Below are 25769 nucleotides of genomic sequence, written 5' to 3' on the forward strand. Positions count from 1 at the left end.
GTCCCGGGTTTTTGGATATCGCCCGAGACATGGCTCGGGTTTCGGGATAACTTCCCTCACCAGTAGAGAAAATAGTCAGGGGTGGAAGAGAAGGCCGCCAAACAACCGTCAATGGCCTCGATGCCCGAACCGGCACGCAGGTGCGTCGTCCAGGAGCCCGTCGGCTCAAAGCTCAAGGGAGCCAATTTGTGTAAGCAATCGCAATGGAGCGCACACCGCTAGCCCTTCCTCCGGATCGCCCCTCGGGAATCTGGTGCATGGAGTTCTTGAGTGGTTCACCCATGTGGGTGCAAGTAGGTACTTGTAAAACTGATTATCTCTAGACCCGATACATGTCCCGGGTTTTTGGATATCGCCCGAGACATGGCTCGGGTTTCGGGATAACTTCCCTCATCAGTAGAGAAAATAGTTAGGGGTGGAAGAGAAGGCCGCCAAACAACCGTCAATGGCCTCGATGCCCGAACCGGCACGCAGGTGCGTCGTCCAGGAGCCCGTCGGCTCAAAGCTCAAGGGAGCCAATTTGTATAAGCAATCGCAATGGAGCGCACACCGCTAGCCCCTCCTCCGGATCGCCCCTTGGGAATCTGGTACATGGAGTTCTTGAGTGGTTCACCCATGTGGGTGCAAGTAGGTACTTGTAAAACTGATGATCTCTAGACCCGATACATGTCCAGGGTTTTTGGATATCGCCCGAGACATGGCTCGGGTTTCGGGATAACTTCCCTCATCAGTAGAGAAAATAGTTAGGGGTGGAAGAGAAGGCCGCCAAACAACCGTCAATGGCCTCGATGCCCGAACCGGCACGCAGGTGCGTCGTTCAGGAGCCCGTCGGCTCAAAGCTCAAGGGAGCCAATTTGTATAAGCAATCGCAATGGAGCGCACACCGCTAGCCCCTCCTCCGGATCGCCCCTCGGGAATCTGGTACATGGAGTTCTTGAGTGGTTCACCCATGTGGGTGCAAGTAGGTACTTGTAAAACTGATGATCTCTAGACCCGATACATGTCCCGGGTTTTTGGATATCGCCCGAGACATGGCTCGGGTTTCGGGATAACTTCCCTCATCAGTAGAGAAAATAGTTAGGGGTGGAAGAGAAGGCCGCCAAACAACCGTCAATGGCCTCGATGCCCGAACCGGCACGTAGGTGCGTCGTCCAGGAGCCCGTCGGCTCAAAGCTCAAGGGAGCCAATTTGTATAAGCAATCGCAATGGAGCGCACACTGCTAGCCCCTCCTCCGGATCGCCCCTCGGGAATCTGGTACATGGAGTTCTTGAGTGGTTCACCCATGTGGGTGCAAGTAGGTACTTGTAAAACTGATGATCTCTAGACCCGATACATGTCCCGGGTTTTTGGATATCGCCCGAGACATGGCTCGGGTTTTGGGATAACTTCCCTCATCAGTAGAGAAAATAGTTAGGGGTGGAAGAGAAGGCCGCCAAACAACCGTCAATGGCCTCGATGCCCGAACCGGCACGCAGGTGCGTCGTCCAGGAGCCCGTCGGCTCAAAGCTCAAGGGAGCCAATTTGTATAAGCAATCGCAATGGAGCGCACACTGCTAGCCGCTTCTCCGGATCGCCCCTCGGGAATCTGGTACATGGAGTTCTTGAGTGGTTCACCCATGTGGGTGCAAGTAGGTACTTGTAAAACTGATGATCTCTAGACCCGATACATGTCCCGGGTTTTTGGATATCGCCCGAGACATGGCTCGGGTTTCGGGATAACTTCCCTCACCAGTAGAGAAAATAGTCAGGGGTGGAAGAGAAGGCCGCCAAACAACCGTCAATGGCCTCGATGCCCGAACCGGCACGCAGGTGCGTCGTCCAGGAGCCCGTCGGCTCAAAGCTCAAGGGAGCCAATTTGTGTAAGCAATCGCAATGGAGCGCACACCGCTAGCCCTTCCTCCGGATCGCCCCTCGGGAATCTGGTGCATGGAGTTCTTGAGTGGTTCACCCATGTGGGTGCAAGTAGGTACTTGTAAAACTGATTATCTCTAGACCCGATACATGTCCCGGGTTTTTGGATATCGCCCGAGACATGGCTCGGGTTTCGGGATAACTTCCCTCATCAGTAGAGAAAATAGTTAGGGGTGGAAGAGAAGGCCGCCAAACAACCGTCAATGGCCTCGATGCCCGAACCGGCACGCAGGTGCGTCGTCCAGGAGCCCGTCGGCTCAAAGCTCAAGGGAGCCAATTTGTATAAGCAATCGCAATGGAGCGCACACCGCTAGCCCCTCCTCCGGATCGCCCCTTGGGAATCTGGTACATGGAGTTCTTGAGTGGTTCACCCATGTGGGTGCAAGTAGGTACTTGTAAAACTGATGATCTCTAGACCCGATACATGTCCAGGGTTTTTGGATATCGCCCGAGACATGGCTCGGGTTTCGGGATAACTTCCCTCATCAGTAGAGAAAATAGTTAGGGGTGGAAGAGAAGGCCGCCAAACAACCGTCAATGGCCTCGATGCCCGAACCGGCACGCAGGTGCGTCGTCCAGGAGCCCGTCGGCTCAAAGCTCAAGGGAGCCAATTTGTGTAAGCAATCGCAATGGAGCGCACACCGCTAGCCCTTCCTCCGGATCGCCCCTCGGGAATCTGGTGCATGGAGTTCTTGAGTGGTTCACCCATGTGGGTGCAAGTAGGTACTTGTAAAACTGATTATCTCTAGACCCGATACATGTCCCGGGTTTTTGGATATCGCCCGAGACATGGCTCGGGTTTCGGGATAACTTCCCTCATCAGTAGAGAAAATAGTTAGGGGTGGAAGAGAAGGCCGCCAAACAACCGTCAATGGCCTCGATGCCCGAACCGGCACGCAGGTGCGTCGTCCAGGAGCCCGTCGGCTCAAAGCTCAAGGGAGCCAATTTGTATAAGCAATCGCAATGGAGCGCACACCGCTAGCCCCTCCTCCGGATCGCCCCTTGGGAATCTGGTACATGGAGTTCTTGAGTGGTTCACCCATGTGGGTGCAAGTAGGTACTTGTAAAACTGATGATCTCTAGACCCGATACATGTCCAGGGTTTTTGGATATCGCCCGAGACATGGCTCGGGTTTCGGGATAACTTCCCTCATCAGTAGAGAAAATAGTTAGGGGTGGAAGAGAAGGCCGCCAAACAACCGTCAATGGCCTCGATGCCCGAACCGGCACGCAGGTGCGTCGTTCAGGAGCCCGTCGGCTCAAAGCTCAAGGGAGCCAATTTGTATAAGCAATCGCAATGGAGCGCACACCGCTAGCCCCTCCTCCGGATCGCCCCTCGGGAATCTGGTACATGGAGTTCTTGAGTGGTTCACCCATGTGGGTGCAAGTAGGTACTTGTAAAACTGATGATCTCTAGACCCGATACATGTCCCGGGTTTTTGGATATCGCCCGAGACATGGCTCGGGTTTCGGGATAACTTCCCTCATCAGTAGAGAAAATAGTTAGGGGTGGTAGAGAAGGCCGCCAAACAACCGTCAATGGCCTCGATGCCCGAACCGGCACGTAGGTGCGTCGTCCAGGAGCCCGTCGGCTCAAAGCTCAAGGGAGCCAATTTGTATAAGCAATCGCAATGGAGCGCACACTGCTAGCCCCTCCTCCGGATCGCCCCTCGGGAATCTGGTACATGGAGTTCTTGAGTGGTTCACCCATGTGGGTGCAAGTAGGTACTTGCAAAACTGATGATCTCTAGACCCGATACATGTCCCGGGTTTTTGGATATCGCCCGAGACATGGCTCGGGTTTCGGGATAACTTCCCTCATCAGTAGAGAAAATAGTTAGGGGTGGAAGAGAAGGCCGCCAAACAACCGTCAATGGCCTCGATGCCCGAACCGGCACGCAGGTGCGTCGTCCAGGAGCCCGTCGGCTCAAAGCTCAAGGGAGCCAATTTGTATAAGCAATCGCAATGGAGCGCACACCGCTAGCCCCTCCTCCGGATCGCCCCTCGGGAATCTGGTACATGGAGTTCTTGAGTGGTTCACCCATGTGGGTGCAAGTAGGTACTTGTAAAACTGATGATCTCTAGACCCGATACATGTCCCGGGTTTTTGGATATCGCCCGAGACATGGCTCGGGTTTCGGGATAACTTCCCTCATCAGTAGAGAAAATAGTTAGGGGTGGAAGAGAAGGCCGCCAAACAACCGTCAATGGCCTCGATGCCCGAACCGGCACGCAGGTGCGTCGTCCAGGAGCCCGTCGGCTCAAAGCTCAAGGGAGCCAATTTGTATAAGCAATCGCAATGGAGCGCACACCGCTAGCCCCTCCTCCGGATCGCCCCTCGGGAATCTGGTACATGGAGTTCTTGAGTGGTTCACCCATGTGGGTGCAAGTAGGTACTTGTAAAACTGATGATCTCTAGACCCGATACATGTCCCGGGTTTTTGGATATCGCCCGAGACATGGCTCGGGTTTCGGGATAACTTCCCTCATCAGTAGAGAAAATAGTTAGGGGTGGAAGAGAAGGCCGCCAAACAACCGTCAATGGCCGCGATGCCCGAACCGGCACGCAGGTGCGTCGTCCAGGAGCCCGTCGGCTCAAAGCTCAAGGGAGCCAATTTGTATAAGCAATCGCAATGGAGCGCACACCGCTAGCCCCTCCTCCGGATCGCCCCTCGGGAATCTGGTACATGGAGTTCTTGAGTGGTTCACCCATGTGGGTGCAAGTAGGTACTTGTAAAACTGATGATCTCTAGACCCGATACATGTCCCGGGTTTTTGGATATCGCCCAAGACATGGCTCGGGTTTCGGGATAACTTCCCTCATCAGTAGAGAAAATAGTTAGGGGTGGAAGAGAAGGCCGCCAAACAACCGTCAATGGCCTCGATGCCCGAACCGGCACGCGAGTGCGTCGTCCAGGAGCCCGTCGGCTCAAAGCTCAAGGGAGCCAATTTGTATAAGGAATCGCAATGGAGCACACACCGCTAGCCCCTCCTCCGGATCGCCCCTCGGGAATCTGATACATGGAGTTCTTGAGTGGTTCACCCATGTGGGTGCAAGTAGGTACTTGTAAAACTGATGATCTCTAGACCCGATACATGTCCCGGGTTTTTGGATATCGCCCGAGACATGGCTCGGGTTTTGGGATAACTTCCCTCATCAGTAGAGAAAATAGTTAGGGGTGGAAGAGAAGGCCGCCAAACAACCGTCAATGGCCTCGATGCCCGAACCGGCACGCAGGTGCGTCGTCCAGGAGCCCGTCGGCTCAAAGCTCAAGGGAGCCAATTTGTATAAGCAATCGCAATGGAGCGCACACTGCTAGCCGCTTCTCCGGATCGCCCCTCGGGAATCTGGTACATGGAGTTCTTGAGTGGTTCACCCATGTGGGTGCAAGTAGGTACTTGTAAAACTGATGATCTCTAGACCCGATACATGTCCCGGGTTTTTGGATATCGCCCGAGACATGGCTCGGGTTTCGGGATAACTTCCCTCACCAGTAGAGAAAATAGTTAGGGGTGGAAGAGAACGCCGCCAAACAACCGTCAATGGCCTCGATGCCCGAACCGGCACGCAGGTGCGTCGTCCAGGAGCCCGTCGGCTCAAAGCTCAAGGGAGCCAATTTGTGTAAGCAATCGCAATGGAGCGCACACCGCTAGCCCTTCCTCCGGATCGCCCCTCGGGAATCTGGTACATGGAGTTCTTGAGTGGTTCACCCATGTGGGTGCAAGTAGGTACTTGTAAAACTGATTATCTCTAGACCCGATACATGTCCCGGGTTTTTGGATATCGCCCGAGACATGGCTCGGGTTTCGGGATAACTTCCCTCATCAGTAGAGAAAATAGTTAGGGGTGGAAGAGAAGGCCGCCAAACAACCGTCAATGGCCTCGATGCCCGAACCGGCACGCAGGTGCGTCGTCCAGGAGCCCGTCGGCTCAAAGCTCAAGGGAGCCAATTTGTATAAGCAATCGCAATGGAGCGCACACCGCTAGCCCCTCCTCCGGATCGCCCCTTGGGAATCTGGTACATGGAGTTCTTGAGTGGTTCACCCATGTGGGTGCAAGTAGGTACTTGTAAAACTGATGATCTCTAGACCCGATACATGTCCAGGGTTTTTGGATATCGCCCGAGACATGGCTCGGGTTTCGGGATAACTTCCCTCATCAGTAGAGAAAATAGTTAGGGGTGGAAGAGAAGGCCGCCAAACAACCGTCAATGGCCTCGATGCCCGAACCGGCACGCAGGTGCGTCGTTCAGGAGCCCGTCGGCTCAAAGCTCAAGGGAGCCAATTTGTATAAGCAATCGCAATGGAGCGCACACCGCTAGCCCCTCCTCCGGATCGCCCCTCGGGAATCTGGTACATGGAGTTCTTGAGTGGTTCACCCATGTGGGTGCAAGTAGGTACTTGTAAAACTGATGATCTCTAGACCCGATACATGTCCCGGGTTTTTGGATATCGCCCGAGACATGGCTCGGGTTTCGGGATAACTTCCCTCATCAGTAGAGAAAATAGTTAGGGGTGGAAGAGAAGGCCGCCAAACAACCGTCAATGGCCTCGATGCCCGAACCGGCACGTAGGTGCGTCGTCCAGGAGCCCGTCGGCTCAAAGCTCAAGGGAGCCAATTTGTATAAGCAATCGCAATGGAGCGCACACCGCTAGCCCCTCCTCCGGATCGCCCCTCGGGAATCTGGTACATGGAGTTCTTGAGTGTTTCACCCATGTGGGTGCAAGTAGGTACTTGTAAAACTGATGATCTCTACACCCGATACATGTCCCGGGTTTTTGGATATCGCCCGAGACATGGCTCGGGTTTCGGGATAACTTCCCTCATCAGTAGAGAAAATAGTTAGGGGTGGAAGAGAAGGCCGCCAAACAACCGTCAATGGCCTCGATGCCCGAACCGGCACGCAGGTGCGTCGTCCAGGAGCCCGTTGGCTCAAAGCTCAAGGGTGCCAATTTGTATAAGCAATCGCAATGGAGCGCACACCGCTAGCCCCTCCTCCGGATCGCCCCTCGGGAATCTGGTACATGGAGTTCTTGAGTGGTTCACCCATGTGGGTGCAAGTAGGTACTTGTAAAACTGATGATCTCTAGACCCGATACATGTCCCGGGTTTTTGGATATCACCCGAGACATGGCTCGGGTTTCGGGATAACTTCCCTCATCAGTAGAGAAAATAGTTAGGGGTGGAAGAGAAGGCCGCCAAACAACCGTCAATGGCCTCGATGCCCGAACCGGCACGCAGGTGGGTCGTCCAGGAGCCCGTCGGCTCAAAGCTCAAGGGAGCCAATTTGTATAAGCAATCGCAATGGAGCGCACACCGCTAGCCCCTCCTCCGGATCGCCCCTCGGGAATCTGGTACATGGAGTTCTTGAGTGGTTCACCCATGTGGGTGCAAGTAGGTACTTGTAAAACTGATGATCTCTAGACCCGATACATGTCCTGGGTTTTTGGATATCGCCCGAGACATGGCACGGGTTTCGGGATAACTTCCCTCATCAGTAGAGAAAATAGTTAGGGGTGGAAGAGAAGGCCGCCAAACAACCGTCAATGGCCTCGATGCCCGAACCGGCACGCAGGTGCGTCGTCCAGGAGCCCGTCGGCTCAAAGCTCAAGGGAGCCAATTTGTATAAGCAATCGCAATGGAGCGCACACTGCTAGCCCCTCCTCCGGATCGCCCCTCGGGAATCTGGTACATGGAGTTCTTGAGTGGTTCACCCATGTGGGTGCAAGTAGGTACTTGCAAAACTGATGATCTCTAGACCCGATACATGTCCCGGGTTTTTGGATATCGCCCGAGACATGGCTCGGGTTTCGGGATAACTTCCCTCATCAGTAGAGAAAATAGTTAGGGGTGAAAGAGAAGGCCGCCAAACAACCGTCAATGGCCTCGATGCCCGAACCGGCACGCAGGTGCGTCGTCCAGGAGCCCGTCGGCTCAAAGCTCAAGGGAGCCAATTTGTATAAGCAATCGCAATGGAGCGCACACTGCTAGCCCCTCCTCCGGATCGCCCCTCGGGAATCTGGTACATGGAGTTCTTGAGTGGTTCACCCATGTGGGTGCAAGTAGGTACTTGCAAAACTGATGATCTCTAGACCCGATACATGTCCCGGGTTTTTGGATATCGCCCGAGACATGGCTCGGGATTCGGGATAACTTCCCTCATCAGTAGAGAAAATAGTTAGGGGTGGAAGAGAAGGCCGCCAAACAACCGTCAATGGCCTCGATGCCCGAACCGGCACGCAGGTGCGTCGTCCAGGAGCCCGTCGGCTCAAAGCTCAAGGGAGCCAATTTGTATAAGCAATCGCAATGGAGCGCACACCGCTAGCCCCTCCTGATAGGACGAGCAGTGTGCGACCTCTTTCGTGAATACTATTTATACAGGCTCCCTTGAGCCGGTGGAGGTGACGACCTCGAGGTTACGCACCTGCGCGCCACGAGAGGTATCTGGACCTAAGAACATTTTTGGCAGCCTACGCTGCAACCCCTTACACACGCCTATTCCCTGCTGATGAGAGGTAACAACCTCGAAACACGTGTCCAGGGATGGCCAGCACAACAGTGATTACACTCAAGATTCAAGACTCTGGTAGAAGCGCACCCGCCGATACTGACTTCATCGACCATCATGCTCCGGGGTAACACGCTGATAGGACGAGCAGTGTGCGACCTCTTTCGTGAATACTTTTTATACAGGCTCCCTTGAGCCGGTGGAGGTGACGACCTCGAGGTTACGCACCTGCGCGCCACGAGAGGTATCTGGACCTAAGAACATTTTTGGCAGCCTACGCAACAACCCCTTACACACGCCTATTCCCTGCTGATGAGAGGTAACAACCTCGAAACACGTGTCCAGGGATGGCCAGCACAACAGTGATTACACTCAAGATTCAAGACTCTGGTAGAAGCGCACCCGCCGATACTGACTTCATCGACCATCATGCTCCGGGGTAACACGCTGATAGGACGAGCAGTGTGCGACCTCTTTCGTGAACACTTTTCCTTGTATAGGGTCAGCCCCTCTCATATAGTCTTTGCAACACTTTTCCTAGTCAAGCAGTGCTCTTCTATGATTGCAGTACACACTACAAAATCCTCATTCACATTTATGTCCCATTCCAGGGCCAATAACACCTCCTGGATTATGGTTCGGAAAATCTGGCCACACTGGAGATGCCCAAGTTTAACCGATTATAGCGGTGGAGTCCCATATACATCAAGAACATGGTGATTTAGCGTGGATCCGGGTGTAGCCGTATATATGGTGTTAGCCAGAGCAATGTTCCATTTTAGAGAACAATCCGTCTCCCCTCAACTCACTATGTCGTCTACGGTGGGAGTCTGAGGAGTGTCTCTCTTTTGATGGCCACATTTGGTAGCCTCATGTCCACTCATAGCCTCACCTTCCTTTGTTTTCGGGGTTTTCTAGTGACAGCAGTAGGCAAAACCCATGAAGTGGGGCCATCCACCCTTTCAATGATATCTGCTTTTTCCAGTTTCAGTAGATCGGCCGTCACCTTTAGCCAGAGGTGAAACGCTATGCGTCTATGCCGCAAGGCAACGGCTTGACCAACTGGTCAATGTGGAGAGTGACAGTCTTATCTTTCTGACAGCCTTTGCCTTCAAGTAGGTTATGAAACTGTCAAAACATCCTCTATGGCAGCTGTACGTGCTCAAAGAGCAAACTATATCAGTCGACGTTTTTCATCAGTGCAGTCAATTGTGCTGTTGTCCATATGTCCTCCATTGTCTCCATCCTCCATGGCATTGGCAACAGCATTCACTGTCAATACCTGTTTGGACTTGTTATTTTGGTTCGACCTGCAGACATTTGCAGAGTGATTCGGTTTTCTGCAGATTGTGCACCTCTTACCTCATACAGGGCATTCAGTCTGCCTGTGGGCAGACCCCCCCACCCCCCACAGTTTCCACATGGCCCTCGGGATGGTTGTCTCAGCTTGCTTTTGTCAATGACTCAACTTGATGTGGTTGTGTAGAAGTGCTTTCATGTGGGACGGATGCTCAGGCCCTCAAAGGTTCTTTCATATTGCCTAACGCCAGATGCCTGGAAGCGACTTCCCCAACTCTTGGAGGAGTATGTGTCCTCATGACTTGTTAGACGCACACCTTGGATAATTTGTGCATGAATCTCTTCTGTTTCATTCACAAGCATGCACATGCTTGCCAGCTACTTTAATCTTTTATAGAATGTGTCTAGGGATTCTTCCCGCTCCTGTGAGCTTGGCAGGAAATAAATCTTTCTTAGTCAGGATTTGCCACTGGATCAAAGTGTGTTCAGAACCATGGTGGTGTAGGTGTGTGGTGACCTGCCCCTCTTCTGGATGCATATGAGACATCTAATATATATCGGCTCCTGCCGGATGAAGTAGCAGGGCCCTCTTTTTGTCCTCCTTCACCGGGTGGCTGTGGAATATAGGTTCAAACGCATAACTTCCATTTGGGAGCTTGCGTCAAAGGCGGGGATTTCAATGGTAAATAGTTCTATGGATGGTATTTGCACCATTCTGAGCACGTGGGCATGCACCACTGTGGGTTGTGTCTTTTGTCTGGCAGTGTACCTCTGCCACACAGCTGTTAGTGTGGGTGAGTGCAGAGGGCTTTGTAGGCCCCTCCAGAATACTCCCCCCCCCCTTCCAGCAGCAAAGGCACTGTAGGAGCATAGTGTGGCCACTGCCTCTCTTTGCCAGTCCTCGATCTAGCATGGGCCCATAGGCTTTCAGCCAGACAGCTGCAGGTGTCCGTACTTCCAGGTTGGAAAGCACCCCAGCTGCATTGCCCCATAACTTGGGCGCAAAACGTTGCACAGTCTCGTTCTGCTGCCAACCCTACCAGAGATTTCACGGTGGGGACAGTGATTTGTATGTCTCTTCGAAAGCTTCAGGGTGGGGCCAGGAGAGTACACGTCGCTGGTTATAGCTCTGTGCCAGTATGTACATGGAGTGCTCCATGGTTCGATCATTTGTTGACGCAGTCTGACGCCGAGTAACGTCCCCGCCGTGGCCATAGATATCGCGAGGCCAAGCAGTCGAGACGACACCAGGGCCGAATGGGGAACTGAAAGCAACCCTGGCAAATTCCTGCAGACCAGCCCCCTCCGGCGTGCCCAACCCCTACTAGAGGGGTTTGGGGAGTTTCTCCCCCCAAGAAAATTTTTTAAAACGACCGACCAATTTGGTGAATTTTACAGCACTTTTTCATTACATATTCAATTGTATCAACTTTCAAACCACAGTAAATAGTAGATGATGACCTTAAAGAGCACCAGGTTACCCAACCAGTCATATGTACTCATAGACATTCTTTCAGAGAGCACCAAAAATAGACACAAGTAGTGAATCAGAGAGAACAAAGTAAAAGTGAGACAAGCCCCCCTATATGGTGTATAGCGAGCAGGCGCAGTGAGCAACCACTACTAAGGGGAGTTTGGGGGGTTAAACTTGTCCCCCCCCAAGAAAATTTGAGAGACAGAAAGGCCAAAACAAAGCATTTTTCAACACATTTTTCATTACTTATTAGATTGTATTAACTTTTAAAGCATAGTAAATTGTCACTCATGTTATTACACATTAAGCACTGACATGTGATGTCACACATGATCACACAGGCCACTGACCGAGGCCAGAATACTGTGGAAATGTCACACATAAACACCTAGGCACTGACCCAGGCCTGGTCACACCACCAGGCCAGTAAGCATGCAAACGTCACACATAATCACCCAGGCCAGTAAGCATGGAAATGTCACACATGAGCCTCCAGCTCCAGGTCACTGAGGCCAGAAACTATGGAAATAGCACATATAATTAAGCACCCAGGCCAGAAAGCATGGAAACGTCACACAGAAGCACCCAAGCTGACAGAAGGAATGGAAATGTCTCAAATGGCACCCTGGCCAGAAAGCATGAAAAATTAACACAAAGGTCCTGGCATTGACATGACACATCTTTAAATAGCCTACTTTAGTGGGTGGCAAAATAAGTGTTGCAGGACCACTAGCAGCATTTAATGTACAGTACATGTAGAACCACATTTCTAGGGATTTACAAGTAAATTAAAATTGCCAATTCACTGTATCCAATTTTACCATGTTTGAAAGGAAAGAGTGCAAACACTTTAGCACTGGTTAGTGGTGGTAAAGTGCACTGATCCTTAAGAGCCAACAAAATGGTGTTTTTTGAAGTAATAAAGCAGATGAAACCGGATTTTAATTTGAAGGAATCTGAGGCCAACAGGGACTTATCTAACCTTGGCTCTGCAGTCAGTATGAACAATATGTATCTAAAAAACATGTTACATGTCCTAATGGCGCTGAGACCTTTTTCTGTAGCTAGACCTAAACAAGAGTGCTTTACTTGTGCAGGGACTATCAGGTACTCGCTACCTGCACTTTAATTATGAAGGAATAGTACAGGCACTTCTCAGCACTGCCCTCAATTCTTTTAATGGAGAGTACCAACACATCTCAGCAGCAAACAGGCAGTCTGAGACGAGGAGTACATACGATTCTATATTTCCATTTTGAGCACTAGTAAAAACTCTCCCTTTGGTGCAAGCTACTTTGGATGTTGCAATATTTTAAGGCCTTCCTTCAACCAACCTCACCTCATCGCACTAAGGGTGTGGGTTTGCTTGTACACTGATTCACTGGAGAAACTTCTCACCGCCACTCACTTGCAACAGCGCATCCCTCCTTGTCTCTGTGCAGGTTAGGACACTCCTTACCCAATGATCCTTCCTCATTTCTTATCCACGATATCTAACACCTACCCTCTGCAGAGCTACGTCCCTCTTCAAACCAGTAAGTATAGCGTTACCTACGTCATGTTACGCAAACTCACTAGCACATTCACAGGGAAGCCACATGGTGTGGGGTTGTTCCTCTTAGCAGTAGCAACTTATTGGTCCTGTGGGGGTTGACGGCAGTATGATGGTGGGGAGCCTGTTCATGGTGGTTCTGCAACGGAGCACCCACACACAACAGCAGAGCACAGCTTGAACTGGGCTAACTGTAGGGCAAAAGTGCACCATCGGCCGAGGGGCGTGACTTTCCACCACCATGCCATCTGCCCACAGAACGCACATATGCTTTAGGTCCAGGCATGGCGTACACGCGCCAATGACTCTTCTAATTACTTCTGTAAGACTGACCGCATCGACATCAGTGACACAAAAACTGGACTATAAGGCCACCACCCCCTTTAGACTGAGATTGTTGAAAGAGCAGAGGGACACAGGATACAGATGCTAGCACCATGGGCTCATAATGGCCATACACAAGCTCAGACTTCCAGACTGCACCATGGTCCTTTAAGCATTTGGTGTAAGATATAGTAAGTCTGGTCAGCCGATCCCTAGGAGACAGGTGTAGGTTCAAAGTTGGCTAATTTATTGTCCAGTATCCATTTTCTGTTCCCAGTGTTTCCTTCTGACTCTTTGTAGGGATCTTTCTTTGGTGTGGGACAGTGGAAGTCAGTGGATTTCATTTATTTATTTATTTATGCATTTCAACCCTCGGGAACAACTTTCATGGATCTCCTTGAAAACGAGGGAGGTTGTATATAGTGGGGTGGTACGCAAACAGTCAATATGGCACCGTACACTAAAAGCAGAGGGCTGCCTGTGAAGATCGTCGAGGAGCTAAGGATTTACACAATTGAAGGAAACATCGTTCAGTTGGAAGGCTATGACACAGGTGGTGTGTAAAAGAATCACAAGTAGTAGCACCTGGTGGTACAAAATACATTTGCCAATGTTAGAATCTTACCTATAGGTGTAAAAAGGACCCTACAGGCTTCTGAAGAGGAGCATACAGGTAGAATGTTACACAACGGTGCTAAATGGCTGCTGTAATGATTTAGCAGTTGAAGTCAAGCATCTGGTGTCCCTTGTTGGTACCACAGTCTGTTGAGCACATGTGAGGCGCTGGGAGGATTTAGTCATACCGTGCAATAAGCAGAGTGAGTCTGCTTGTGTGCAGTAGTCTCTGGTGAGGTCTCAAGTTAATAGTAGGTTGTCCAGATGGAGAGGGTGCCAGGATTCTGAAGGCAATTGTTGGTGCCAGTATGGGACGCCGGGGCTAGACGAGGCCTAAGATTTGCTGCAGAGGCACGAGGACTGGGCACAAGGGTCTTTTCGGGCCCAGGCCCATACAAAGTAGTGCGTGTGATGTGCAGGGATATCCACACGTCTGTGCTCTGAGTCTGAACCGGGGGCAGTTGCGGTATGCGGGGCAATGCTCCAACTGGCATGAAAGACTAGAGGGCAGCTCAGAGCAACTTAACCTGTCAGTCAGGCAGCAAGTGACCTTTAAGTTGAATATATAACAGATGCAGCCAGGTCCTGTATTAATTATATGTACCATGCACCAGGCTGTGAAACTACATGTTACAGGCAGTGAAGGCTGGAGCAAAAACAGATGCAGGGTTCGGCTGAACCGCCAAGCCCAGGCCCAAAACTAAAATAATGTTGTTGCTGCCTATTTGAGATACCGGCATTTGTAACAGATGGATCGCGCATGCTGGCTACTTAAATGCACAGCTCCTTGGTGTGAGGCGTCTTGTAGGAGTCACAATCGATTAATCCACACATCACCGCGTCTGACCAGGCAGCCTCTGTCCACGTGGAACCGACTAAGAAGGCTGAGAGGCACCAGCGCAGATCTCAGTTGCTACCTTTTAACCAATATTTAACTAACATTTCCGTGGCACTAGCTGAGAGCATAGCTGAGAGTAACAGAATGAGGCTGACTGTAAAAGGAAGCATTTACAACGATACAATCAGAATTCCCACACACCTGTTAGCGCGGCCGGACTGTGCTTACATGACTTCAGCATCGCAATGGGAAGCATTAGAATCTGTAGGGACTACTGATATTTCATGAAGAAAAACCACACAGAAGTTGTAAATGTTGATTATCTTTACCTCTGCAGAAGCGGGCTGTGCCTATCAACCCTTCAAATTTCAGATCACCTAAAAACCTTCAGCAGGGCCAACTGTTTAAAAAGAAAATGCTTACTGTAAAAAACAAAATAATAATGACTTCACTATTGTTGAATGGTGCACAACAGCAGCATAAACGTTGCACCCTTTTCACTCTATGCCCATGCTATAATGAGAAATGAGTTGTATGCACAGTCTGATGTCAGCCCAGGATATGACTCAAGATTATTTACAGTGAGGCAGGTAATATTTAGCTGCCTATCGTGATACTAAATATATCGACTTTGAAACAAAAGCGAGATTAGTTGGAACTGCCAGGATTTGAGACTGGGACCTACGGGTTAAACACAGATCCCTGCTGCGAGCAACTAACCTGCTGTGCTACCTTACTAGCTTCCAGGACTGCTCATCCAACAGAGACCCAAGGCTCATATCAGCATCCAACCAATCCCAGCAATGGAGCTAAAAAACAGAACCCAAAGCAAACAAAGATCAGGCCTGTGCTTATAGTTGAACATGTATCTATCACTATAAATTTTCGCAAGAAATGTTGGACAAAGCCTGGACATTTGAAGTACCCAGGCAGTGTATCAATTCTGAACCAGGTTTTTATAATCTGAGCGGCAAGAAATTCAACCACCTAACAGTAAACCATTCGATTTTTAATTTTTAACTGTATTTTCACCTCTGTGAGTATTGCTTTTATGCACTTTTCTTGCCTATTTCTGATGTATATAATAGTGGTTCATAATAACAAGCCCATTAGTCTGTGCAGAGAAAATCAAGATTTAATTTATTACAAGCAGTAGGCAGCTGTAACAGAGAGAACGTTAAAAAAAACTATTCAATAAAGGTAATTCAACATAAATGAAAATTATTTTAAAAAGGAATCCTGGCTACACCCTTGTAATGTGTGCACTTAAATTGTTGCACTAGAGGACGCCATAAAGCCGGTGAAGATAATGGGGTTAGAAGAACTTCATTGGCGACGATGCATAAGCACTCAATTTAATTGAATAAATTGTTGCCCTGGGTATGTTTACCAACAGACCAACAAGCATCTGCCTGCCGGACTTAACCGACTCCTGCGGAGTTAGAAATTTACCAAACAACTGTGACAGCCGGTCTGAGCACAGATCATTTCCACAACTATGAAACTGGTGTTATTCCCACAGAGGCAGCAGCCCCAAAACACGGAACAAAGACCTAATCTAGGGGACAGCAGGATCTGGCTCAGGCGAAATACTTGCCTTTTATCTTTCAAGCACACGTAAACATGGGTTAATGTTGGATTAAGGGTTTCGGTGTATTTCTGATGGCAGTAGTTCAAACTGTAGCTGGCATTTTAGGAAACAGTAATCTCCTGTGTGTTAGTAAATGTGGTACCTGTTTCATTAACATACCATTTATTAATAGCTGCCAAGGTACCGGATTGCTATGTGTGACATTCTTAATTTCAGTGTAATTTTGAGTGACATTTCAAGGTGACACTTTCTCGCGTGCAGACTCAAGCAGGGAAGATGAGGGAAACATAAATATAAGAAATTAAACCCATGTGAGCAACAAGGAACTCTAAGACAAGTCACATCATAAGCCACAATCTGTATTGTGGGCGCTTTGATGGGCGCCCCGGACCTGCATGCTGCACACTACCTGCGAAGCCATGCTGGTGCCACCATCACACCTGTCGCAGCCTTTCATACAGAGCTACACAACAGGCTCTTCGGTTGTATGAGGTTACAACGTATACTTTTACAACGCACACCTTTACAACGCATTTTTTACAACTCAGCATCCATTACAACGCTTTCCATTACAACGCATGCCATTACAACAAATTTTTAAAAACTACCTTTACAACGCATTCCATTACAATGCATACTGCCTTTACAATGCATACCATTACAACGCATAACATTACATTGCATGTATGATAAGTATTGGATAGTGTAGGGGTAAAAAATTACTATTCTAACTCCAGGGGGTGCAACAGTAGGGTAAGTGTTGGATAGTGTAGGGGTAAAAATTACTATTCTAACTCCAGGGGATGCAACAGTAGGGTAAGTGTTGGGGTAAAAATTACTATTCTAACTCCAGGGGGTGCAACAGTAGGGTAAGTGTTGGATGGTAATGGTATGTGTTGTAATGATATGCGTTTTAATTACTGCATTGTAATGACATGCGTTGTAATGGTATACGTTGTAGTGTCATGCATTGTAATGGTTGCGTTGTAATGGCATGCTTTGTAATGGATGTTGTGTTGCAAAAGTTTCGTTGTAATGGTAGTGCGTTGTAAAAGTTGCGTTGTAAAGGTTGTTTCTCCGGCTCTTCTGACTCAATGATGCTTGGCACGCTGACATGTTACGTTGGTAAGCACAACAGTGGCTCTCACAGTCACCTGACCTAAAACGATTTAGTGCGAGCGACTACTAACACAGCTTACTGTCCGTGAGAAGACAGACTGCTGTGTGATGTACAGTTTGCAGCTGTAACAGGGCACACGGGGCAGATCAGAAGATAATCATGACTGTGGCACAAGAAAAAAAAGCGACCAGGGGTGTTATCAGGGAGGCCTGCGCAAACGAAATATGACAAGAAAAATGAAGATGCTCAGTGAAATTCGGCCCAAAAGTTGAAACCTGCCCTCCATGCAAACTTCTCAGGAAAGAGTTGCGCAACGAGTCCCTAGGAGGCCTCTGCAACACATTATGAAATAACTTGCATTTATAATGTGATGTGAATACAACCCGCACACTGCCCAGATGAACAGAGGCCCTTGCACACATTTGTTTTTAGATATAACTCTCTCCCGCCGTCTGGTTCTCCTTGGTTTTCAAGAAGGGCAGTTTGAACCCTTTGTCAGTGCTGCACGCTCCCACATTAGTTATGTTTCATTTACACCTGTGCTTAGTCCCTTTACGACGGATTGCATGACTGAAAGCGAAACAAATCTCCATTCCAGAAATGTCCACTATTCTGTGAACTTCAGGAACTGTACATTCCGTTTCGATCATCGGTATTTTCATTGCATCTCTCTGCTGTCTGACTTCAGCAACCCCTGCTCAATGCGGAGCTTCTTATCAACTACTGCTGCATTCTGGAGGCAGAGAGTGAACAGTCACTCTTGCAGGGCCACCACATCATCATTCACGTCACCTGGTCATCGCTCTTGGCCTCGTTTATTTTCCTAGACCTGTGCTCTATTGCTGCATGCAGTTATCCATGCTTTTAAAAAAAAATAACTTTATTTATCAGTTTCCAAATGAAAGCCAATGACCTATCTTGTGTTACGTATCACAGCACATAAACATTGTCGGTTGGAGGAGAGAAAGGTCATATAGCACATATTGTAAAACATTGTGGCGATCAGGCACTGAAAAATCAATTAGCATTACCATTGGATTTACAGATATGTCATATACTATAACATGGAAGGACGGGAAAAACAAAAGCGTTAGAACAAAGGTCTCCATAGCACTTTGACACAACCTCAAGCATGTTTAACCAGACAGTTGGTGGGATCCAATAACCAACGGCAAGGAAACAGCTCCAAATGATATACATGTGCAAAGTTATAGACATGCACAACACCTCAGCCTACTCCCTCCGGGACCAGCTGGCTCTCCAACTGAGACTGCTGATCAGCGGTAATCTTAGCAATGTAGGATCGGTATGGTCCCCATATATCAATAGGACAGGATGGACTGGGAACCTGTGTCGAGTACTCCACACAATTAACAATGCAAAAGGCCATGCTCCTGAGCCAAGACTTCAATCTCGGTGGCCCTCTATCACACCAGAGTAGCGCAACTTCCCTCTTTGCCAGCAGGAATCCTAATGCTGCAAGTTTACGAATAGTGCGTGGGAAGTTGGAAACATATCCCAGCAACGCTATTTCCGGAGTGGGAATCAAGTGCAGACCTAACATGTCGCTGAAAGTTTGGTGTACCTGGGACCAATAATCATGTAAAAGGGGACAGGTCCAAGAGAGGTGGGCAAAGTCAGCGTATGGGGCCTTGCATTTGGGGCAATGGTGGGGACGATTAGGATCTTTTTTGTGTGAAAGTGCTGGGGTGTGATAAATCCTGCAGAGGAATTTAAAATAGATGAGTTTGTGTCTACTATGTAGGGACACTTCCTTAGTAGCTCTGCAGCACTGCGCCCATTGATCGTCAGATATGGGTTTACCCAAATCCCCTTCCCATGCAGTGCGCATCTTGGTGTCCAGGGTGGGAAGTGGAGGAGTGTGGCTCAATGGTAAGAGCGGCAGGCCCTGATGCAGAGTTCTGGCCAGGGGACCAGGGTTCGATTCCCGCCTCGGCGGGGTCTCGGGCTCAATTTCCTCCGACCTGTTATTCTAATCACGGGCCCCACGCTGCAACTCTGGGCAATAGCTTGCTTAGCCTCCACACTGGCCCCAACAGCGCTAAGGATGCCTGGCTTCACCCTGGGGGTGCCCAGGAGTGGACACTTCACAGGGAAAGCCAGGAGGAGTTCCACAGCGGTATGAGTATCAGCGCCAGGAAGCTGAATATGCGACACCGCAAGGTGACCGTCTGGTGACAGTGCGCTCTATAAATACCATGACATTTACATTTACATTTACAAGTGAGGCACTGCACATTCTGTACAATTTAGAAACAAGGTGCGTTCCCGATGGGTGTTGAATGATGAGTGTGAGCGGGGGGGCAGCATCGGGAGCGAGGGGGTGTTAGAAGGTGGTTCTGACACTATGGGCCGCCCGGATTTTTTGCTTTTTGAGCACCTAATTGTTGAGCTTTTACTGTGGGGGAGCCTCATAATCTGGGACTCACCCATAGTGAACTCATAATAAAGCAGACTGCATGGAGATTTTACTGGTGTCCCCCTGGCTTGACCAGGCCGCTGCGCAGCAGCTGGAGTATGGGACACCGGGCTGGTTACATGCAGACACAGGTATACGTGCGTGTGCACATGTGTAGGGGCTGCGCAGGGGAGATTCCTAGCGTGCGCAGTCCAGGAGTAGCTACAGAGTGAATGGCGTGGCCAGCTTATGCAGAATTGGGCGGTGACATGGAATAGGTTTTATACCCTGGGAAGGAACATGCCAGGGAAAGTCATGTGTTTTACTGTGTTTTTACTTCATTATTTCCCTATGGGGATGTGGGACCCATGGCTAAAATGACTTCCACAAAGCCTACAGATTCCAGACATGCACAAATGTCCAGTGTAGCAGATGTGAAACTGAGTATTCTGCAAAGTCCAAAGTCATATTTGTACTGCTTTTGGGTCGTCCAGAAATGTCATATTTCTCTGAGTCCATGGCTGGGGTCTGGCCATGGCAGGTTAGATTAATGACCTTTCTTCCCAGAGCAAGATCTTCCCTCCAAGGAGAAAAGATAGGTGGAGCTAAAGCCAATCCATCAACTGCTGTCGCTGGGTGCCAGGCACCAGTTTGCAGCCAGGAGAGAAGGCAGTGAAGGGGGAAGGAGTTGGGTTTCAGAGGCCATGTGGCCAGAGACACTGGACGACTCCATTTTGAACAACCCAGAGGCTGGACAAGAAGGAGAGAGGGGGCAGGGAAGTGATGTGTCGCTGTGTGATAGGACACAGAGACGTCCTGCCAGCCCCCTACTCAACTTTTAAAAAGTACTTGCACAAGAAGAGAAGCTCTCTCTGGGGTGTGGTCTGCGGAGGCGAAAGGTTCTGGAGCCTGGTGCAATGGGCAGTTGGAAGGAGAGACCCCCTGACTGCCCCCCAGGGCACTAACAGCGCCAGGAGAAGAGCCCAGGACCGGTGCGCAGAAGAGGCCTCTGCACAGGGAGAAGAGAGGCGCAGGGGGAGAGCCAGGTGAAAGGCTGGCGCAGGGAGCCAGTGCAGACAGCTCCCTGCAGAATGCACCCTCTTGGAGACCCGGAGGGGGATGGAGAGTGCTCCCAGTGGCTGGGGGGCGCCACCAGGAGCAAGAAGATGCAAAAATGGGGCAGATCGGACCTCCAGGGGCTGAGATATGGCCCCCAGAAGGTGAGCGACCTTGGACCTGTGGCCCCCTGACGGCGAAGCACGTGAGGCTCCGCCGCTGGCCCCGGAAAGGCCCCCGGGGTGGGTCAGGTCCCGGGGACTGCCCTCCAACATGGAGAGCCTGCGGGGGTCCCGGGTGGGACCGGGGCCCTGAACAAGGAAAGAGGAGCCAGGGGCCCAGGTGGGACCGGGCCCCCGACCAAAGCACGGAGCGGCCGGGTGTGGGCTCCCCGCATCACATACCCTTACCCATGGGTCCGGGTGGGACCGGGCCCCCCCACCGAGGCCCCAGAAAGCGGCAGGAGCTTGAAGCGCCCCATGATGCCTTGCAAGGCATGAGGAATGGATCTTTTTTGGCGTTTTGGTGGCCCCCAGAGGAGAGGGGTCACCCTTGAGTGTGAAAAGGTGCTGGGGGAGCTGCTGGAGCAGCGCAGTCTCTCCCACAGCACAAAGCTAAGTCCCACCCTAAGTTTCTTGAGGATTTAAAAAGAATAACCCCTCAACTCTCAGCGAAGATTGCATCACCTCCTAGGCTGGAACTTTTGTTCTACAGCTGGGGGTTCATGGAGAAGTGCATCAAAGATTGAAGGGCTGAGTTGGAGATGTCTCGAGAAGGGCATCCCCTGGAGGTGAAATGGCGTAATTGCACTGAAATGCATTTATTAATGGTTATTTCTTTTAGAGGGACTGATGTTCAATGTGATGTACTGGTGTAAGGTGATGTCACAAGCAAAGTGGATTTAAGTGGCTAGACACTCCTGCTAGGGTGTCTGACGGTATTTACAACTTAATCCTGGGATCATCTGTGATGCCTTTAGGGGCTGTAATTGCAATGCATTTTTAATGATATCCAAATGTGCTGAGTACTGTCATTCTAAAGTGTGCGTAAACATGTAGTCTTGCTGCTGCGCTTAGGTGAAGACCCCAGACTGTTAGCCCTTAAGATGTAGAGGTGTATACTTTAGGGTCAGTAGGAGATGCTTGGTCAGGGTCATGTGTCACCAAGGCAGGTGTATCCCTGTTTAATGCTTGTTGAGGTAATGGGGGGGGTCGCCACTGGGATGGTGCCAGTGCGCAGGGCCCTCGCTCCAGGATAGGTTCAACTAATTGCATTGGGGGCAAGATGATGTGCATACATGGGAGTGGTGGTACTAGACCCCACCCCCCCCTGCAGGAGGGGTGGAGATGTTATGCAATGTCACAAAGTAATTCCAACAACTTATGTATATTTGTAAATTGGTGTATAGTATTGAGTGGTGTGTGTGTTTAATAAATGTACTCTTACTTTTATAAAGCAAAGTACAGACTGGACAATCAATTATTGAGTGTTATTTTTGCGCACCTGCAAATGGCGATTACTAGCCCACACCACCTCCCTTGAGTAAGCCTCAGACTGCTCTGCAACGCTACCCTCTGAGAGTCAGGCGCTGCCCTAGGGTGTTTGGTTCCCAGTGAAGGACAAATGTGTCATGTTATTTGTGCAGGCCTCACAGATACTGCCTCGTTTTCCAACATTGGTGTCTAGCGGCGAGAAACATAGTATCCCATTCTGTCCAGTTTAGCCACACATTACCTATGCAGTAATGAGCAAATGGAAGAGCGCAAGGCTCTGAGAAGGGTCCAAAGTTTTGGTTATGTGAACTAAAAGTATGGGAAAGGAAAGCCCCGCGCCCTTATGTGTCATGTGAAGATATTATGGTTTAAATTTAAACTGTATTGATATGACCGCGCTATGTTGATTATCATGTGCTAGCTGGATTCTGCTTTCCAGCAAATGATTACAAACAAATGTTCTAAACCATATTGTACATCTTTGAACCCTAACACTACACGCACTACACCTGCATGAGGAGGGTGTCTCCTCAAGAGATAGGGACAGCAACTGATGCCTACATCACAGAGGGGGGTGTAGGGGTGGATTGACCTTTATGGGGGTCAGGTGAAAAAGGGGTCCTGGGAGGTTCCCGTGCTTTTTAAGGGCAGGGAGGGTTTCCACAGAAGGGGCCCCAGCTATCCTTCCCCCGCTGAAAGTTTCTTGCTATTGGCCACTGGAAGGGTGGGGCAGGAGGTTTCTTTACCCCAGGTAGTAACCCCCAGGGGTTCCCATGGTGGGGGACCCCAACAAACTTTTCCCACAGTGGGAGGAGGGTGTGGTAGAGTTCAGTGTCCGGCAGGTACCCCAGGATAACTGGTGGGGAGGTGAGCAACCCAGGGGTGGCCCCTGGTAGTGGGTGGCCCCAAAGGAGGGTAGTTCTTGAGTGATGGTGTGTAGTGGTAGCCCCTAGGTGGGCTAGGTAACTGACCCAGTGAAGATCTGAGTGGGGGGGATGTGCTCCCTAGTTTTCAGTAGAAGGGTTAGTGGTGGACGGTGACCAGTCCGGTAGTTCCTGTGGGACTTGAACCCCAGGACCTGGAGCTGGTGAGGGAACCTGAAGTGGTGGCTGGGGCGATGCCTAGCCGATAACCAGTCAGGTAGGTCCTGTGGGACTTGGACCCAAGGACCAGGGGCATGGGGATGTTCCCCTAGCTCGTGGCAGGAGATGGACTTCTGAAAGGTAGTACCACCCTGAGCACAGGTGGGGCCTATCTTCAGTGAAGGGACCCTGTGTTTCGCGATGGGGTGGTGCAGGCCTAGCCGGGATCTTTAGTGTCCCTGGCTGAGAGTGGTAGTACTACCCTGAAGGCAGGTGGGGCCTATCTTAAGTGAAGGGACCCTGCTCTTCAGAAGGGGTGGTGCAGGCCATCCAGGGACCATGTAGGTCCCTGGACGGTCTCCCAAGGCGCTGCCGGGAGATCGGGGAGAGCCATGAGAAGTGGGTCTGGGTCTAGCTAACTCGGGCCCACAGGCTCTCTAAGGGTACTCCGGGAGGAGAGCGCGCCTCTCGGAGGGAAGGGTGCAGAGGCCCTGTTCTCGCAGCGGAGAACAAGAAAGGGGTCTAGGTTCCCAGGGTAGTTTCCGTGTGGAGCTACTGACGGGGGGAATGCGCTGAAGGGGGTCTGACAAGGCACCCTCAGTGTTCCTTCCTAGCACTGCCAGTGAGGTAGTGAGACCGGTCTGAGGTCCTATTTTTGGAGTCAGTCTAGTGGTCAGAGGAGCTTTTCTGGGTGGGAAAAGCATGAGTGGCTGTGCTTTCTTTAGGGAAGCCAGTCATCCCGAAAGGGTGGTGGCAGCAAATTGACCTCAGCTGCAGGCTGAGGGTGAGGGTCCAGAGATGTGGCATCTTTAGGGTGCAGGGACCAAAACGGAGAGAGGGTACTGGTTGGAACAAACTCTGGAAGGGAGACCAGCTAGTGACCCGGGGATGGGGATAGACCTATCCCGGGAGACCGCATCAGTGCTGAGGCACTGTACCCTTGTCCAGAGAATGGGTAGGCATAGTGTTGCATGCCCACGGGCAAAGGTGGGCCTAATTAGGCTGAGTCCATGTAGACCATGAGTGACCTGGAGGTATCTAACCTAGAGCCTGGAAGGTTCTTTGGGTAGTCTGGGATCCTTGTCATGGGTGGAGATTTCATGGATGGGAGAAGCAGGTGGTCTGAGCGGATAACTGGTGAGTAAGGGGGGTCTGGTCAGAACCCCTTATAACTAGTTATCGCTGACTACGGGAAGTGTACCCATGTAGAATGGCTACTTCTTCCCTGTAGGAATCAGCTGGGCGTGGCGTGTGTTAGAAGGTGGTTCTGACACTATGGGCCGCCCGGATTTTTCGCTTTTTAAGCACCTAATTGTTGAGCTTTTACTGTGGGGGAGCCTCATAATCTGGGACTCACCCATAGTGAACTCATAATAAAGCAGACTGCATGGAGATTTTACTGTTGTCCCCCTGGCTTGACCAGGCCGCTGCGCAGCAGCAGGAGTATGGGACACCGGGCTGGTTACATGCAGACACAGGTATACGTGCGTGTGCACATATGTAGGGGCTGCGCAGGGGAGATTCCTAGCGTGCGCAGTCCAGGAGTAGCTACAGAGTGAATGGCGTGGCCAGCTTATGCAGAATTGGGCAGTGACATGGAATAGGTTTTATACCCTGGGAAGGAACATGCCAGGGAAAGTCAGTGTGTTTTACTGTGTTTTTACTTCATTATTTCCCTATGGGGATGTGGGACCCATGGCTAAAATGACTTCCACAAAGCCTACAGATTCCAGACATGCACAAATGTCCAGTGTAGCAGATGTGAAACTGAGTATTCTGCAAAGTCCAAAGTCATATTTGTACTGCTTTTGGGTCGTCCAGAAATGTCATATTTCTCTGAGTCCATGGCTGGGGTCTGGCCATGGCAGGTTAGATTAATGACCTTTCTTCCCAGAGCAAGATCTTCCCTCCAAGGAGAAAAGATAGGTGGAGCTAAAGCCAATCCATCAACTGCTGTCGCTGGGTGCCAGGCACCAGTTTGCAGCCAGGAGAGAAGGCAGTGAAGGGGGAAGGAGTTGGGTTTCAGAGGCCATGTGGCCAGAGACACTGGACGACTCCATTTTGAACAACCCAGAGGCTGGACAAGAAGGAGGGAGGGGGCAGGGAAGTGATGTGTCGCTGTGTGATAGGACACAGAGACGTCCTGCCAGCCCCCTACTCAACTTTTAAAAAGTACTTGCACAAGAAGAGAAGCTCTCTCTGGGGTGTGGTCTGCGGAGGCGAAAGGTGCTGGAGCCTGGTGCAATGGGCAGTTTGAAGGAGAGACCCCCTGATTGCCCCCCAGGGCACTAACAGCGCCAGGAGAAGAACCCAGGACCGGTGCGCAGAAGAGGCCTCTGCACAGAGAGAAGAGAGGCGCAGGGGGAGAGCCAGGTGAAAGGCTGGCGCAGGGAGCCAGTGCAGACAGCTCCCTGCAGAATGCACCCTCTTGGAGACCCGGAGGGGGATGGAGAGTGCTCCCAGTGGCTGGGGGGGCGCCACCAGG

Source organism: Lissotriton helveticus, chromosome 3_1, assembly GCF_964261635.1.
Source record: "Lissotriton helveticus chromosome 3_1, aLisHel1.1, whole genome shotgun sequence".
In the NCBI taxonomy this organism is placed as follows: Eukaryota; Metazoa; Chordata; class Amphibia; order Caudata; family Salamandridae; genus Lissotriton; species Lissotriton helveticus.